This window comes from Enhydra lutris, unplaced genomic scaffold (assembly GCF_002288905.1).
Source record: "Enhydra lutris kenyoni isolate GAN:26980312 unplaced genomic scaffold, ASM228890v2 scaffoldscaffold13, whole genome shotgun sequence".
NCBI lineage: Eukaryota > Metazoa > Chordata > Mammalia > Carnivora > Mustelidae > Enhydra > Enhydra lutris.
Genome location: NW_019154097.1, coordinates 33,122,270 through 33,138,999, shown reverse-complemented (window position 1 = coordinate 33,138,999; position 16,730 = coordinate 33,122,270). Strand labels below are relative to the sequence as shown.

At 48.8% G+C, this 16,730-nt stretch overlaps 1 protein-coding gene across 4 annotated transcripts in view; it reads right to left on the bottom strand.

Moving 5' to 3' along the window:
- The window catches only part of LOC111145705 (spectrin alpha, non-erythrocytic 1), a 60,207-nt gene extending 48,602 nt beyond the window's left edge, over window positions 1-11,605 (bottom strand). For all 4 annotated transcript variants that reach the window (XM_022500833.1, XM_022500834.1, XM_022500835.1 and 1 more), the window contains exon 1: window positions 11,503-11,605. The gene's annotated coding sequence lies outside the window, so the exon portion shown is untranslated. The remainder of the gene's footprint in view (window positions 1-11,502) is intronic.
- Window positions 11,606-16,730: the final 5,125 nt, after the last annotated feature.

The window sequence follows — 16,730 nt, the reverse complement described above, 5'->3', positions numbered from 1 at the left end:
GAACCATAATCCCACAAGTCTTCCTCAGGCCACCAGAGCGCCTGCGCCAGGAACAGGCTGTGTCCCGTGAATGTGCACAAACGGAAAATCAAAGTGCAACTTAAAAAAAGAAAGCGTGGTGAGTTGCACACCGGAAACTAATAAAAATGGTAGGTCAACTACACTTCAGTTAAAAAAAAAAAATCCAGGTTTATGTCACAAATACTTGCATTACATAAGTTTTAAAACAATGGATGCTTTACATAAAAAAGAGTCATGGTGATTACTAATAAACAGGAGGTTGTGCCTCTAAATCTGGATCTGATGTGATACTCAAAACCAGAAATCTAAACACAAGAACAAGAAGGTGTGGTGCCAGGTTTACCCTGCCCTCCGCCCGCCTGCTCCTGTGGACGGCACACTGGAGGTCAGCATCAGTTTCAAGTTCGCTACAAGGACAGGCTGACGGAGGCGGCAGCACTCCCCACAGCGCTCATTCGGCCCCAACTTTAAATCCCCAGATTTCTGGACACTTTCACCAAATTCTCACATTAAAAAGAAAACCTGACCTATAGATGGGCAAAACCCAGAAGATGCAACCCACACTCTTCAGGAGTAAGCCTGATTCCTCTAACCTACGGACCACAGTGGGACAGAGGTACAGACTGCTGACGAAGAGCTTCTAAATCGGCCGCCTGGGTGGCTCAGTCGGTTAAGCGACCGCCTTTGGCTCAGGCCATGATCCAAGGGCCGGGGATGGAGCCCCACATCGGGCTTCCCTGCTCCTTGGGGAGCCTGCTTCCCCCTCTCTCTCTCTGTGTCAAATAAATAAACTCTTAAAAAAAAAAAAAAAAAGAAAAAAGAGCTTCTAAATGTGTCAGCACCACATGACCTTGTGCGAGGCACTTCCCTGTGCCTTGGTTCCCTACGATGACTAAAATTGGCAGGTGAAAATGGGGCATCTCAGGCAGGACCTGTCGGAGGTCAAATTACATTCTACAGAAGATTCAGAGATTTGGTGGGAAAGCAGAGCATATAAACTTCCTAGCCCCTCCGGCTACTGCCCCGTGATTTATATACGGTATAAAAACCGTGCTGGCCAGGAGACCTTTGAGAGCTCTTCTAGCTCACCGGGCTGGGCTAACAGGAGACAGTAAGCAGGCTAGGGACGAGCAGGGAAGAGGGCTCCCAGCATCCAGCTGGGACGGAAACAGCACGGGTGGGATCCGGGTGAGGTCACTGGTTTTAACTCTTTAGGGATTAAAGCAGCTTCAAGAGGTGGCAACAAAGCATCCTTCGGACCTGATCCACTCTGAGGACTACGTTCCTAGAAAGCCACCAGATTCCTTACCAAGAGGACATGAGGGGATTCTGGCCGACCACCATCGTTTCCAAATTATTCTCCACATACTGACCCCTTATTTTTGGTTGTATTATTGTTTCTCCACAAAGTCTGATTGATTGGGGTGCCTGGGTGGCTCAGTGGGTTAAGCCTCTGCCTTCGGCTCAGGTCATGATCCCAGGGTCCTGGGATCGAGTCCCGCATCAGGCTCTCTGCTCAGCGGGGAGCCTGCTTCCCCCTCTCTCTCTGCCTGCCTCTCTGCCTACTTGTGATCTCTGCCAAATAAATAAAATCTAAAAAAAAAAAAAAAAAGAAAGAAAGAAAGAAAGAAAGAAAGAAAAAAGAAACATGTTCTTGGCCACATCGCTCCCATGCTTTAAGGTCTTTCACGGCTCTGTTCTGAGGGAGGAAAGGATCCAGCTCTTTAGCAGGGCGTGGTATCCTCTCTCGTCCACGTTCCCTACCCTCAAGGCATGCTGAAATATACTTTCTTCTCCAAATACAGGATTCCCTTGAAAGACTCCACGCTGGGGGTGGGGGGTGCCTGAGTGGCTCAGTCATTAAGCGTCCCCCTTTGGCTCAGGCCATGATTCCGCTGTCCCGGGATGGAGCCCTGAATTGGGCTCCCTGCTCAGGGAGTCTGCTTCTCCCTCTCCCACTCCCTATGCTCAGGTTCTCTCTCAAATAAATAAATAAAACCCCAAAAAAAGAAGAAAAAAGACCTTAAGCTAGAGACGCTGTGTGGCTTTGTCAGTTAAGCATCTGCCTTAAGCTCAGGTCACAATCCTGGGGTCCTGGGATCAAGTCCCATGTCAGGCTCCTTGCTCAGCCGAAAGCCTGCTTCTCCCCCTGCCTGCCGCTCCCCTGACTTGTGTATGAGCCCGCTCTTTCTCCCCCTCGACAAATAAATAAGTAAAATCTTAAAAAAAAAAGAGGCAGACTCCCAGCTATTTGCCTAGGCCTCCTCTGTGTAGAATGCTCAGCCTCTCCTCTGCCTGGATAACTCCTATTTATACCTCAATGCCCAGCCGAGAGGAGTAAGCTGTACGATCTTGCCTCCTCCCCAAGCTGGGCTCCACGCTCCCTTCTTCCCTCCTCCTCAGATTTAATCACACTTTTGCACAGATTTATGAAGCACTTGTATATACTTCCCACGGTATAATTAGACTGAGCACCCTAATCTTTGTATCCGCAATTTCTGGCATATACGGGCCATTAAGAAAAGCGTTGACAAATAATCAAGGATATGCTGCGTGCTGATGCTGCTATGCAGGACACGGGAATTCACTTGTAAAAGGTGGGGCCAGAGCCCCCATCGTCCACCCGAGTCACCTTCTCCATATTGTCAAACTGGAATTCCACCCGGGGAAAAGCCAGATTTGTGACAAGAACAGCAAATGGAGAACGAGTTTCTGCAACCAGGTGTCAGCCTACTGAGCAGATGGGAATTACTAATCTGGGCCTCAGCACATGGCAGTACGTTTTGAGAAATGAGGTGGCCTCTTCACGTGGGTGGGGGGGAGCTTGGTGAAACAGAGCTCAAGAAGGCCATTCCGTCATCAACAGACCAATGTGTCTGGAAAAAATATCTTCTATCCTTGAAACCAAAATCTGAAGGTGCCCTTAAATAATTAAATGTCTGGGGGTGCCTGGGTGGCTCCGTCAGTTAAGCGTCCAACTCCTGGTCGGTCAGTGATCTCAGGGTCCTGGGATCGAGTCCTCGAGTCGGGCTCCATCCTTGGCACGGAATCTGCTTGAGATTTTCTCTCCACCCACCCTCTGCCCCTCCCCCTGCTCCCTCCTTCAGGTAAATAAAAAAATTGATAAATATATTATTTTTTTAGAAAAGTAAACATCTGTTTGCAGTGGAGCGGAATTTCTGTTAACAATACTTCATCACAACGGGGCAGAATCTGAGCGTGGGTGTGGGCTGACTGCCGGCAGGGCTCTTGACGACGATCACGAGCACCAGCAGCCACAGGGTCTAGAATGTAAACGTGACTTCACTCACTCGCCTACACCATCTGCTCCGGCCGGATCTCTTATCGAACTCCCACGCCAACTCCAAGTTACAGGCCCTAGCAGGGCCCATTTCCCAGCTCAGGAAGTCCCCTTGGGCAGGACTGTTCTCTCCCACTCGCAGCTCCAGCGCCAAATACCACACAAAGCCCTCCAAGTCTAGAGCAACTACCTTGTCCTTGTCCTCTCTACAGTCCTCAATCAGAAGTCTTCACTGTCCCCATGCTCTTCAGAGGACCGTCACACTCTGCCAGGTTTTCTCCCTGCCGTCTTTGTGGTTCTTTAGTAAATTTAGAGTTCCTAAGGGACTATGTAAAAAAGACCTTATCTTCCTCTTCCTCTCTGACCACAGAACTCGGCACACATTAGAGTCAGTTACATTCGGAACTTGGAAACAGAGAAACTGCTGCCACTTCATTATTAAGTAGGCAGGGGACACAAGGTCATCCAATAACCAAGTCACAGAGTCTACCTGGGGTGAGCCGGGACCCTCTGGTTCCCAGAAGCAACGATTCTGCCCATGACTGCAGCTGCCATACTCTATTTTTATTTTTTAGAGATTGTATTTATTTATTTGATAGAGAGAGACACAGCGAGAGAGGGAACACAAGCAGGAGGAGTGGGAGAGGGAGAAGCAGGCTTCCCGCCCCAGAGCAGGGAGCCCAATGTAGGACTCGAACCCAGGACCCCGGGGTCATGACCTGAGCCGAAGACAGACGCCCAGGTGCCCCAGCATACCCTTTATTGGTGGCTGTTTGCTTATTCCTTCCTTTCACTGTTATTTTTCCCATCACCACTTTGGATGGAAGAAAGGGGAAGGAAGATATATTAATTATTCAAAAAAATAAAAATTGGGCACCTGGCTGGCTCAGCCGGTGCAGCATGTGACTCTCAGGATTGTGAGTTCGAGTCCCACACTGGGTATAGAGATGATGTGAATAAAAACTTAAAAAAAATTTTTTTTTTTTAAATCAAGAAATAAAAATTGATTTTGCTTTTGTAAGAATGAGTCTTAAGTTAGCAAACAATCAGGGTTAAGAAATTACATACTTCCTTTGTTCTAATCTCTTGGGAAACAGTTTCAGATGAAAAAGCAGCAGGAAATTGTGCCTAATTTGCTCCCTCACAGAATTTTCTGGCAACGAAATGTGCCATGGAAGGTGTAGGTATGTATGAAACCACCACAGTGCACGTGAGTTCCTGCAAGATGTCTGAGTCCTGGGGCGCCTGGGTGGCTCAGTGAGTTAAAGCCTCTGCCTTTGGCTCAGGTCATGATCCCAGGGTTCTGGGAGCCTGCTTCCCTTCCTCTCTCTCTGCCTGCCTCTCTGCCTACTTGTGACCTCTGTCTGTCAAATAAATAAATAAAATCTTAAAAAAAAAAAAAAGTCTGCATCCTTAGATTAACGCTTAGGGCATCTGTCCTGCTTCTTCGCACACAGGATTCACTGCATTTCTAAAATCCTTTAGCTGCCACGGAAATTTCGAAGAAATCACATTGGGGAGCAGGCCCTTTGTGATGAAGCCAAGAATCTCTAACATAATGTGGCAAGGGCACCGCCTTAGCAAGTCCCCCTGCGTGGGTCCCGCTTGCGGATTTGACTCTACCAATCCAGGGAGACAGTCCAGCGAGGCCCTGCTGAAATTAACCAACCTAAAAGGTCCTCTTTGTCACCCCAGTGAAGTAGAACGAGTCAATTCTATACCAAGTGCTTTGGTCAGGCAATAATGGACTTTTCTTTCCTGCAGATCAGCTGACGTCAGTAGGTGGGAGCTCTGCCAAGCCATCACTGGCTGTCCCTGGGGAGCTGGGCATCTGAAAGTCATCAAAGCTCTCCCACTGCTGTGGGCCTGCAGGATCCTCATTTGCATGGTTACAGGAGCCTGAAATGATGCATTAATAAGAGTTCCCCACCCCTCAACCTGAGAGGGAGTTGTCTCTAAGTTCATCTTTAGACACTCCAGTTTCCTTGCTCCGAAATGGGTCATTTCCATTGATTATATTAAAAATAGGAAAAATATTCCTATCACCAAGAAATGCTGCCAACGGAAGATGTGTTAGCCTCTCACCCAAAACTCCGTGAGGGAGTTAGTGGAATTTCTTGGCCTCCGCTTGTGTGTGCAACACTCCCCCCCCCCCCCGCCCCCCCCAGGACAGAGGCCACAGGCTGCAAGAACTCCATCCCTGGCCTGAAATATGCGGCTGACTGATAAGTGGGCTCCAGTGATAATGTTCCAGGCTGTTCCCAACCTTAATGGGATTAACACCTTTTGAGAGCTAGAAAGGAAGACTTTGGGAAATGTGGCATTAAAAAACAATCTCCAGGGGTGCCTGGTGGCTCAGTGGGTTAAAGCCTCTGCCTTCCCCAAATCGGGCTCTCTGCTCGGCAGGGAGCCTGCTTCCCCCTCTCTCTCTGCCTGCCTCTCTGTCTACTTGTGATCTGTCTGTCAAAGAAATAAATAAAATCTTAAAAAAAAAAAAATCTCCAACCACACTGGCCTATCTATTTTACTAACTGCCTAAAAACCCACAGAGGGACCAACTTCCTAGGATGGCAGACGACTGCTTATCTCGAAGGAGTCCCTCAACTCTGATTTTGCCAATCAGGTCCCTGTCCACGGAAAATAGAGGGCAAATGAAGCGCTAAATATATTCTCTGTATGTTCAAGGGCAGCTTCCCATGGAAGATACCCGAAGAAAAAAGTCGTATTTTTGCTAACATTTTTCGCGAAGACCGACGACGCAGGCTTATTTTTAAATGCTGCAGTGCAGCAGTCGGAATGTTAGCCGCGTCATTCAGCAAGGAGTATGAATTGATCTCGGGGGATAAAACAGGAATTACAACTATGTCCTCTATTGTAATATATAAAAAGACCTTGTCAGCATTCTTACGATACTGCCAGATCTCTGGGAAGAAAGAGAGGGGTCTAAAGATATGAACCTTGGGTAGAAAGTTCTAGTTTAATCCAAAGATGTAACACGCCCGAGAATGACTCCTCATATCTGACACAAATTCACACGTGTTATCAACTGAAAATGGATTCGTACAGAAAAGCCTAGGCACTAATTAAAAACTGTCTTCTTGTCAATGCCAAGAGACAGCTGTCTGAGCTAGTTCTTGGTACTGAGGGAATTTTTAAATGCTTCGGCCTCACCTACAGAAGCTATCCGCCCGGCTATGCACGGGCATCCGTCCGTCTGTGGAGGGCGGGCGAGACCCGGACAGACGGACTCCGAGTTAGGCAACAGAAAAGACCGCTGATGGAAGTTATTCTCAGACCAAAGGTCAGATGCCTCCCACACACCGAACCTGGCACCTGCAGTGAGTAGTTGAGGGCACTGTCCCGCAGATCTTGGGAGGACGGAGGAATTCAGCACAACTTCCCCATGGAACCCCAGCAGAGAAGCCACTGGTGGTGAGCATGAAGGAGCCACGGAGACAAAGCCCCGGTTCTGCCACGGAACGTGCTGGATGTAAGAGGCATCTGGAAAACTACACCATGAACTCCAATTTCACCAGATACACTCTTCTGCAAGCAAAGGGATTTGGGGGGACTAAGGGGGTGAACAGATGACTGGGCTCTATGGGAAAATTCATTCACATCGCCCAAAGCAAAAGGTCAGAAAAACCATCCCTCGGATTTACTGTGGTTGCTTAGTCAGAGCTCCAAGGTGCAGGACTGACAACGCAGGTTTTTCCCCCTGGCTCCGAAAGCCAACCCGTGACCGAATTTTACATGTGCCAAGCGGAACTACAGCCACCATGTGGACGGGCTTCTCCGGAGAACAAACCACGGAAGAACCCTTCAGCGCCCATTAACATGTTGCGGCAGCCGAGTCCCATGTCAGCTAATGAGCCCCTAACCAGCCTAGCTACAGATTTCAGCCGCACAGCGGATGGCAAGTAGCGAGGTAAACGGTACCAAAATGAAGAGTTTCAACCATGAATAAAAACTAGTTTTGCTTCTGTGGATCTGCATGTCAGCCTTCAGACTGATTAACGCACTCCACCTCATGGGCCCGTTTCCGCAGAGGTGAGCAGGGACTTAGCTTTAAGAACGCAAACGGTTCATACTGCATTGCATCAAAATCCAGAAACGCAGAGCAACGTTGAGAAAACTTACTTCTGAAGGCTTCCCAAATACTATCTTGCTGTGACTTACCTCTTAACCTGTAAAATTCAGATGAGAGGTATTTAAGTGCAAAATATTGTTTCTGACAATCACAAAACAGGGAAAGGTTAAAATGTGGCCCATTTTTATAAACCTCATTTCAGGCAATTCACCACTCTGATTTATAAAAGGGCTCGCCTTGGATTTATCACCCATAATCACTAGAAATTCGCAAAGTTTGTATTTCTCCTTATGGGATATTGAGACATTAACTTTAAGCATTTTTCTTTTTCAAAAAGGCCCAATTCAGCAAACATTCAAAAACTGTACAAAATGAAATATATACAGTGAGCTTTTTTTTCGCCAAGAAAACGCAAGCTCCATTTCATTACAAGGCCTGTGGCAGAAAAAAATAAGTCGGTGGGAACAGGAAACAAACCCAAGTTTATGGTATTTGTCAAATTTAAAAATACTACTTTTACGACACATTTTCAGATTATTTTTTTCCAAATAGCTAAGATAATCTGTTTAGTCCCTTGGTTCTTAAGAACCAAGTAACCATCAATTAAAAAATCGGCAAACATTACATGCAAACACCAGTAGGGTGAGAAGAAATTAATGTATTCATGCCTGAAAGAGAGGAAGGCAAACAGCAGGAGGCTTTGGAAATTTTAGTCAATGTACTAAGACTTCTGTTCACGGAACACCAAAAAAAACAATGGAGAAAAACCCCAACCCGAACCAATTGGCTTAACACAAAGGTCATGCAGGCAGAGTTTTCTCCCCCTCTCTTTAGATCATTCAACCTCTGCCACAAATGTGTCTTCACGGCAAGCCAGGCAAAACCAAAAAGGCAACCCGCTTCCTGCATGCTGGTCAAATACCTGGACTCTGCGTTTACGAAACGATGACAACATGACGGAGGAATGTGGAGTCTAAAGGGGGAGGGGGAAGAGCGAGATAACAAGCTTCTAAGGGCAAACTGAACAAAATAATGTCAAAATGAAGAAAACAGACCATTAGGAATATACGAAATACAAATAAAAAACCACATTCCTGGTGTTCTCCCCGTGCCTTTCTTGTTCTGTAGAGCTTCTGAACCCCACCAGGGATTTAAAATGTGGAAAGAGAACCCAAGTTCTCTGTCTGGTCCCTTAGCAGTTCCTGTTGATCTAGATGTGCGGCCTCAGCCAAGTTACACCCCCTCTGGGCCTCCGTTTCCCCACTTTCCAGATGAAGAATACTGAATATGCTTTCTAACACTAAATATGCCCGCCCCAGACCACCGCCCAATAAATTGAGACTCCCAGGACTAGCCAATTCCTAAATCCCCTTCCATTCAGTCATAAAATAACATAGAGAGACCCATGAGAAGCAAGAAAGAACTCAAAGCTATAGAGATCTGACTTGGGCCTCCTTTACTGGTACATGTCCTTACTAAAATACTACTTCTTATTCAAAACCCATACAAGAGGAATATGCAAAAAAGGTGGAAGAGGGGGCGCCTGGGTGGCTCAGTGGGTTAAAGCCTCTGCCTTCAGCTCAGGTCATGATCCCAGGGTCCTGGGATCGAGCCCCACATCGGGCTCTCTGCTCAGCAGGGAGCCTGTTTCCTCCTCTCTCTCTCTCTGCCTACTTGTGATCTCTGTCTGTCAAATAAATAAATAAAATCTTTAAAAAAAAAAAGTAGAAGGGAATTAATAATACAGCTGCTCCCCCGCCAGGGCCTCGGCCCCAAAAGCGATCAGCTCTGCACTCCTCCTCTGCATTCCCTTCTCAGCATTCCGGCATTCCCGGAGTCAGCACTAGCCACAAGGGCAGTGCCGTCTGCTACCTAGTCTGACCACAGCTGCGGCAGCCCAGACCACATAGCTAGCGGAGTCCTTGCATAGCCCATGGAGGATTGATTACGAGGCCAGCCTCCTGCCCGCTAGCCTTCGTGCAGCTTCAGCAGTGACAGGGCTGTGGACCGCACCGGACACGCTGCTCAGCATCTGCTGTCGGCCCCTCCCTTTGGGATGAGGGCAGGTAAGGAAAAACAGAGCAAATACTGACCCAGGGAACCAAAAGAAGGATGGGATTTAAAAACCTGCTCTCGGGTCGCCTGGGTGGCTTAGGTGGTTGAGCGACTGCCTTGGGCTCGGGTCATGATCCTGGAGTCCCCAGGGATCAGATGAGTCCCACATAGGCTCCCTGCTCGGAGGGGAGTCTGCTTCTCCCGCTGACCTCACTCCTTTCATGCTCTTTCTCTCTCTCAAATAAATAAATAAATAAAATCTTAAAACAAAACAAAACCTGCTCTCGTCGCCTAAACCCATCCATCAGATTATTTGACAAGCTCATATTAGAACCTGAGACATATCCGATTTCTCCAAATGCTAGTTTGCTACAAAACCCACGGCCAAGACCAAAAGCATACCCCAAGACGTTACCAATTGATGGATTACTCTAAGAACTGCTTCACACCTGTCCGGCACAGGGCAAATCCTCCTTTCGAGTCTCGTCTCTCCGTGGAGGTCCCTAGATAACAGCTAACACACTTTGAGGGTCCCAGTGAGTCATTATTGGCCCAGTTACTAAAAAAGACTTTCTGTTAATTTCCTGCAGAGGCCCTTACTGCAGCACATTTTTTCCCCCCTACAGCACATTTTTAAACTTTTGACTTCAATTCGACCTTTGAAAATCTAAGACATTAGCTGCAACAAAAGGGAAAAGACAGTTTAGGAGGTGGAACCTTGGCTCAATAGCTTCAGACAGCTCAGGATTCCCACCGCTCTTCTTAAGATTTTCTGTTTCCTGGCTGCAAGACGCCCTCACCCTTCCATCTTTGATACATTCCGTTTTACTTAGGTCCAATTGCTATGACTCCGCAATTTCTCCACATATTATTAAGATACTTCAGATGGTCTCTCTTCTATTCTTCCCTAACAGCCATGATGGTTAAGTTTTTCTAAAATGCCGTGATGAAGACAGAACAAAGGGCTTACCTATTTTAGAATCTATTATATAAAAGAGATTTGACAAAAGTGTTGGGGCAATTCAATCATCTCAAGCCAGCATTCTGGGCTATTCAGGCTTTTAATTTAAAACATATGCAACCCTTAACCTTAACAAGCCCCTTATTTAGAATATTCTGTCCCAATGCATCAAAGAGACTCTTAAAGGCAATTTTCTTTAGGAAGCATCTTGTCCAATTTGCAGGACTAGCTTACAAACAAAAGGCTGCTCTATCATTCAACACTGGCGTGGCTGTAGAATTTTTGACAAATAATATAATGTCCTCGAATCGAAAGACCCCCATCTCGGGTGGGGGGGGAGAGGGGAATAACTCGTAAGCTATTAAGTTATTGGATTTGAGTCTCAATACAAAGAAACGCCGCATCTACCTGTTATTTACAAGCAAATCACAACTGGGTAGGAAAGAAATGTTTATTACGAGGAAGGAAAAGGAGATGGCCAGTCTCAGACCTTTCTGCGTCTAGAGAGAAGGCCAAGAATCGCCACAGTGGATGAAATTAAGGTCAAAGAGCCCTTTTCCTCTATGCTCTCGGCTCTTCCTCCCTCAAGGGTTGGGGCGGCACTGCTGTGGGGACTGCAGAAGAGGAGCTGCAGAAGAAGTCGCTCCCTGCCGAGGCAGGCGATCGGGGGCGCTGGGGGAGCGCTCCGCAGGAAGGGGGATGGTGAGGATCCCGCCAGGGGCCCCCGCCCCACCCGCCGCAGCCGGATGGGGCAGGGCGGGGTCGCAGCCAGGCTTGGGGGTGGGGGAGAGGGACCGACCCGCTGGCCTCGCCTCCCCCCACCACCTCCGCCCAGTCAATGACATTCCAGCGGCCGGCGCCCAGGCTGGGCCGGGCGGCTCCTCGGCAGCCCACGCTCCCCCCGGCCGGTCGCGGCCCGCCTGCCAGGTCCCCGCCCGTCGGAGGCAGCTGCGAGGTCGGCCGGGCTCACCTGTCCGCGCGCTCGCGCCGCCCCGCCCCAGGGGCTGCCCCGCTCCCCGCCCAGGGGTCGGCGGCCCTCGGGCCCTGCTCCCTCCCCCCAGCTCCCAGTCTCACCGGCTCCTGCGGGATGAAAGCGGTGGGTGCGCCGGGATGGGGGTTGCTGAGGGACCGACGCGCCTCCGCGACCTCCCGCCTCGCCGTTCGCTCCGCAGCGGGTAGTGGCGGCGACGCGCGCGGCTCGCCTCTTTTATAGGCGGCCACGCGCGTTCCGGCGGCGGGCGGGCGCGAGCGCGGGGGAAGCGCCGGGGCGCGGCGCGAGGGGCGGGGGCGAGCGCCGGCAGAGCTAAGGGGGCGGAGCTCCCGCCGGCTCGCTTCCCGATCTCACGACGGAAAGGGCCGAGGGCTTCCGGAAGGAGCCGAAGTTCCGCTGCAGGGGAAAAGCCGAGTCCCGGGAGCGCGGCGGGAGGATGGGAAAGGAGGGCGCGCTCCAGGGGCGGGGGGCGATGGTGCAGTGGAGTCACTGCCTCCGCGCGGGCGGCGGGAGATGCGGCAGCTGCCCCGCCCTCCCCCGCACCTCGGATCCTCCAATCCTGCCCCACCCCGCCCTGCAGAGAATCTTCTGCACCCCACCCCGCCCCTCCGCCCCTCCGCCCCTGGGAGTCCTGCCAGGACTGCAGCGAAGGGCGGGGCAGGGGCCGTCGCTGCAGTCTGGCCGGGGATGCTACGCACCCTTGTCTGTAAAACGCCCAGTCCCAAAGGGTGAGATCACCCCCAGACTTTTCTTCCTCCTGCCTCTTTCCCTAGGAGATGGCTGCGGCCGGGACCCAAAGTCAGCCTACTCTGGTGGGGGCTGAGGTCTAGAAACCGAGAATGATTTGGAGCTCCGGGTTTGAGGTGGTGGTAAGAAAAGGCCAAATCCGATCCCCGAAAATAAAGACTAATTTGGAGCTGAAGTCTGTCATTTGGGATTTGGGGAGTTAATAATTTCTTACATTCTTATAGCAAAAGCTTTCTGACAGGTCGCCGGTAGAATAGGATGCATTAATCTTATTTTATAAACAAGACATGAAAGTTCTTCAGCCCACAATTAATTGAACTTTCCTTATGTACCAGGCGCTGTGCTAAGCATTTCATGTGTTACTTTTTCTTTTTCTTTTCTTTTTTTTAAATCTGGGTAATCATTTTACAGGGTAGGTATTAGTTCCCCATTTTAGAAATGAGCACTCTGACATGGAAGATAGGTCTCTCGCCCTAGGTTAGGCAGTTAGCAAGAAGAAAAGCTCGGATTAAAAAAGAAGAAGAAGAAGAAAAGCTAAGATTTAGATCCAAGCAGTCAGAACCTTCTCTTAAACAGTCATGTTGCGCTGCCTTCCCCTAGGAAAGGGAGGCACTGCAATGGTGGGTGATGGGGGGTGGTGGTGAGGATTTCTGGAGTTTCTGTTCCTTACAGTCTTAGCAGTTTAAGGGTCTGGCTCTGAACTCTGTAGTGTAGCCCAAAGCCCTCCGTTGGGAAGCCCTTTCTCCCCACCCCCACTTCTGCGACAGCTGGGCCGCAGCCATTGGGAGTAACACCCAAATCATTCCTGTGCAGTCAGGCAAACCAGGATCTCTGCAGCTCGGAAGGCCTCAGCCTCCTGGTTACTAAGCAGCCCTGGGCACTGCACCAGAACTTGGGCCCAGGCCCAGCCCTGAGCTTCCTGGTCCTCTGCAGTTTGGCCTTCTTTCCCTGTGCCTGGGATCTGCAATCTGGTTTCTAAGCTGCCCTTTCCAAGGAAAAATTCTCCTATTCCCTCAACTCATCACAGTGCAGAGAAAAGAAAAGGAATGGCCACACCCCAGAAGCAGCTTTGTAGAATCTGGAGGAAAAACGTAGCAGCTAAGAGGCATTTCCTGCAATCTTCTATACAGAGAAAACAGGACTGAGTAACTCCTCCCTGGGGTGTGCGTTTCTCGAACAGTTGATGGCATCGACAGCCTCTGCCTCTTCTGCACCGGGGAGCAGCAAAATGTTTAATCATATATTCAGCTCTGCGTACAAAATGGCTTACACAGTCCTAGCTCTCCAAAATTTCCAAGACCTTCTGCTCCAGCAAGGAATGGGTCTCAAGGGCCTGGGCAGGGGCTGTAAAAAGGGAAGATCTTTCTTTTAAATCACTACGGCCGGCCTCCTGGTGAAATGGGGGTTTTGTCACTTTTACCAGAAGCAAAACAGATGTGAGAGCTTTGGTATTGGTACAGAAACTGAGTCTTACCCATCGATCCTTTGTCTGATCTGAGACAAGGCCAAAACCCATTATCTCTGGCCCTCTACACCTCCCACTCACCCACCCCATCCTGCACTTGGCACTAGAAATGAGACACCGAGAAAGCCCTTCTTCACGTGTTCTGTTGTGTGCTTACCTCACCTCTCACCAATTTCACTGTATGCAGAACAAACAAACGCTCTGCTAGGTGTAGAGAGAGATGACAAAGCAGATAATGGCCCTCTTTGTTTTGGAGAAAAACTCAGGGGAAAAAAAAAGCACAGGACAGTATAGCAATCAGCTCCCGGTTCCTAATATCCTCCTGAACAGCAGGGGTTAGGACTGCTGTTCTATTCTGCCCCCCTTTATCTGAAGGTTTGATAAGTACCCCAAACTTAGGCATCCAGGTAGTCCCAATGCCTTTTCAAGTCCAAGAGTCAACTGATTGGAAATACACAAAATGTAATGATGTTTGCACCTGTTCCAGCCACGGAAAATTAATCGCTGGCTCTCCCCGGAGAAACTCCCACTTCCTCCCGCTTCCCTTCCTCTCTCCCTCCTCCACCCCACGTGCACAGCAGTGAGCAAGCAGCAAGCTCTTGTACTTTTCCTCCCCACAAAGGAGCGGATTGAGCAGTTACCCTGGCAAGTGGGTTGTACTTCTTCCCAGATGACATTTTGCAGTGTCACAGCTGGCAAGGAACACAGCGACTGGATGCCCCCCGAGGCTGTGATGCTAGGTGAAGTACGCCAGACACAAAAGTACAAAGACTGCACGGTGAGATCCCCAGAAGAGTCAAGTTTACAGAGACAGAAAGTAGAGCAGAGCTTGCCAGGGGCTGGACCGAGAGGAGGATGGGCAGTGAGTGTTTAACGGGGACAGGGTTTCAGTTGTGCAAGAGGAAACTGTTCTGGACGCGGACGGTGATGGCTGCACAGTGGGCATGCAGTTAATGCCACAGGGCCATACACTTACAAATGGCTGAAATGGTAACTTTTGAGTGACGTATATTTTACCACAGTTAGTAACAAAGCAGGGGTGCCTGGCTGGCTCAGTCAGCGAAGCGGGCATCAGGGTCATGAGTTTGAGCCCCATGTTGGGTGCAGAGATTACTTTGAAAAATTAAATAAATAAACATTTCCTCCTTAAAAAAAAAATGCTGGGGCACCTGGTGGCTCAGGCGGTTAAGCGGTTAAGGAACCAACTCTCGATTTCCCTTCAGGTGGCGATCTCAGGGTCTGTGAGAGCAGAACCTGCTTGGGATTCTCTCTTCCTCTGTGCCTTCTCCCTTACCCTCTCTCAAAAAAAAAAAAACAAAAAAACAAAAAAGGGGCGCTTGGGTGGCTCAGTGGGTTAAAGTCTCTGCCTTTGGCTCAGGTCATGATCTCAGGGTCCTGGAATCGAGTCCTGCATCGGGCTCTCTGCTCAGTGGGAAGCCTGTTTCCTTCTGTCTCTCTCTGCCTGCCTCTCTGCCTACTTGTGATCTATATTCATTTATAAATAAATAAAATCTTTTAAAAAAATACTATTATCTAACTTATAGATATTATTCAAATTTTACCAATTGTCCCAATATTCTTTATAAAACAAACATACAAAAAGATTTTTTTTCTGGTATAGGTTCCAATTCAGTCATGTACTACGTTTAGTGTAAACATTCTGAAGAAGCCGAAAGAAAAATGTTTCCTGAATGCATCATCTGTTTAAATTTGTATTTTTTTCTTTTAAATGAAGCCCAGCTATAAGCTAGAGAATAAGTGTTTCTTTCTTAAGTAGGCTCCACACTGAATGCGGGGCTTGAACTCATGACCCTGAGATCAAATGACATACCTGACTGACTGAGCCAGTCAGGTGCCCCTAAATTTCTTTATCATACGTGTTATTGTAAATTTACCACTGCTCTCACCTGCTTTCTGTAGTCCACGGGAAATCTAGTGTCAGGAACTCATTTGGTGGGACAGAGAAAGGGGAAGTGAGAGGCCAGGCCTGATTAAGGGATCTGTGTGAGGCACTGCGGCTCCCCTGCCTGTCCTGGCACTGAGACAGATGATAGCCAAACCTAGTTACGTCACTGCTTTCATCACAGGAAGCTTGAGGAGTAGGGGAAGGAACTCTCCAGAACCATTCTTCTATCCAAGGGATGTGCTGAGTTTCTCTCCTGTTGGAATTTTCAACTCATCATATCAGATTTGCTTTAAAATGATGGAGGACAACGACAGGACAAAAATATGGGTACTCAGCCTGAGAAATGAGGTCAAGCTTGAAAGGAAACAAGTAGGCAAGTGAGTGCTTGAATTTAAAAACCGGATGCCGGCCTCAGTATTCCACTTTAAGCAATCTGATGCTGCTAGCCATCAGGGTGAATCTATCGGCCAGCAATCGTTCCCTTTCAAGGCGACACTATCAGTGAGTATCAAAAACTTGGCTTCCCCAATGCTCTCCTTTCTTGGTTTACCATCGAGAACCTATTAGGAATTCTAAGCATCAAGTGACGTGTGCAAGACTGTTAAACACGACTAGAGAAAGAACATTCAAACATCAGGAGAGGTGTTTCCTATGGAGTGGTACAGAGAGATTCAAAGTGGAATAGACCTCAGAGATCATTTTGCCCAGTGATTTTTTCACATTTCATTTTTGGAGAAACATTCCCATATATAATCTTAGATAGAACCATAATCTATATACACAGCATAGAGAGCAAAATCCCTGTGGCAGAGAAGATCCTGGGGTTCCCTTAGCGCCCCATGTACAGCTGGGCAGAATGTAAGCTTCTACCTCTAGCAGGCCCCGTGCACCTCAGGTGATCGCAGATTTTCACGGTTCCGTCCCAGCAGATGGCAGTAGTATTCTGAAGGAAGGGATGCCTTTTTTTTTTTTTTTTTGGGATGCCTTTTAAAAATGTGCACAAAGCCTCCATTTGTCGACCCTGACTGTAGGGCTGGGCCCCATCCACTCAACATCCTGAAGTCAGGGCTTCCCAACCTGTTTCTGGTCACAATACACAGAAAACGATGGCATCTGTAAAGCACAGGGAAGGGAGGAAGGGCAAACGGCAACTGGCCTTGTGGGGGGGGGGGCGAAGCCATTGCAGGTTCTGC